Raw genomic sequence first — 2,131 nt, 5'->3', positions numbered from 1 at the left:
CCCGAGCGCCCCCGCCTCCGGCTCGGTTTCGTCCGCGCCTCGGCGCCTGCCCCGCCTCGCGGCCTCCTCTGCCTGTGCGCCCCATGGCCGGCTATGCCATGCCCGTCGGAGGCCGGCTGCGCCCCGCACCGGCTCGCGCCTGCGTCGGCCGCTTCCCGCCTCAGCCGTGGCCTTCGCTGGCCGGCTGCCTAGAAGACAGAGAGGGGGCCGGCTAGAAGAGGCCGGCTGACCCGCCCCGGCCGACTGGTAAAAGAGAGAAAATTCAAGCCGGCTGAAAAAAAAGAAGAGAGAGAGAAAGGAGTCGACTGGGACAAAGAGAAGAAAAGAAACACCCGCCTGGATGATTCGTCCGCCTGCTGCGCCACTCGGACGGTCACTCGTGATCCGCGCTGTCGGTAGTGCCAAGCCGGCTGGTCTGCCTCCTGCTCCGACGGCACACCCAGCGGGTGCGCTGACGCGCCCCCGCAAGGAGAGAAGACAAAGTAGTCGCCGGGAGATCCGGCCCGACTGCTCAGCAGTCGGCCCGAATCTCGGGGGCTACACCCAGCGGGTGCGCTGACGCGCCCCCGCGAGGAGAGAAGACAAAGTAGTCGCCGGGAGATCCGGCCCGACTGCTCAGCAGTCAGCCCGAATCTCGGGGGCTACACCCAGCGTGTGCGCTGACGCGCCCCCGCGAGGAGAGAAGACAAAGTAGTCGCCGGGAGATCCGGCCCGACTGCTCAGCAGTTGGCCCGAATCTCGGGGGCTACACCCAGCGGGTGCGCTGACGCGCCCCCACGAGGAGAGAAGACAAAGTAGTCGCCGGGAGATCCGGCCCGACTGCTCAGCAGTCGGCCCGAATCTCGGGGGCTACACCCAACGGGTGCGCTGACGCACCCCCGCGAGGAGAGAAGACAAAGTAGCTGCCGGAAGATCCGGCCCGACTGCTCAGCAGTCGGCCCGAATCTCGGGGACTACACCCAGTGGGTGCGCTAGCGCGCCCCCACGGAAGATTGCAGACAAGAGAAGAATTGTGTCCGGTTGCCAGCAGCCGGCAGAAGAAGAAAAAGGGCGCTGCAAGTTACCTCGCCGCCTGGCCGGTCGAGCCTGACCGGCCGCGACCCCTTCGAGCACCCGGGGGTCTCAAAGGCCACACCCAGCGGGTGCGCCGGCGCGCTCCGCGCGTGCCGTGCCGCGCCGGCTATCTTTGATAACCTCTGCCGCGACTACATGAAAATCAATGTGAGCTCCTCACCCGCATATTTTTTCACCGCGAGAGCACGGATAACCTCGAGCGATGCTCGGGGGCTATCTTCGCATTTTATTACAGTAGCATCACTGTTCGCCCCGGCGCCAGCCAGAGTTGGCCCAGGGGCTGGCCGCTTGGCCTGAGACGTTAGTTCCCGCAGACGGCTTAGTAGCGTGCGCGGTATGAAAAGCCCACTCTTAGTCACAGACCGCAGAGCGGCTGTCCGACTGGCAAGAGTGAACGCTGGAGGCCACCCACGCGAAAAACGTCCGCGAAGAAAAACGCTTCGGGCGACCCGACCGTTTTCTTTATGAGTATCTACTCGGTTAAATTCGCTCCCAGAGTCTGAGTATTGTACACTCCACTCCGCGGCCCACTCTCAGCCACAGACCGGAGAGCGGCTGTCCGGCAAGCGAGAGCACAAGCCAAAGAGCGGAGGGAACATGAAAAAGATTGAAGGGGGCTCGGACGAAACCGAGTCGGCACCCTCCGCATAAAACTTGCAGTGCTAAAAAGCAATCATTTGATATATCTGCATGGACTAACTTTGTCTTTTGCATGATCATTTCCATGAACACTCGCGAAAAAACCTCCGCCCGACTTTGCCAAGTTGCCCGGAGGTTTGGGGGCTACTGTCGGAGTAATTGGACACGGGTATCCCGAAGACGGCAAGACAATATTTCAAGACATCGGGGCTAGCAAAGCCCCTCAGTCCGACTGCCCGGCCGCTCCTGCCGGCTCCCCGTCCGACTGCTCCACCCGGCCGGCTGCCAGCTGACCAACTGCACCGACTAGCCGGCTGCCGACTGCAGTCCGACCCGGCATCGACAAGACCCCGACTAGACGGCCATACCGCGGACAAGACAACCGTACCGCGACACCGTCATGTACAGTGTCACTTGT

Source organism: Triticum aestivum, chromosome 4D (genome assembly GCF_018294505.1).
Source record: "Triticum aestivum cultivar Chinese Spring chromosome 4D, IWGSC CS RefSeq v2.1, whole genome shotgun sequence".
Classification (NCBI taxonomy): domain Eukaryota; kingdom Viridiplantae; phylum Streptophyta; class Magnoliopsida; order Poales; family Poaceae; genus Triticum; species Triticum aestivum.
The sequence above is the reverse complement of the archived record's forward strand: the minus strand, read 5'-3'. Positions refer to the sequence as shown.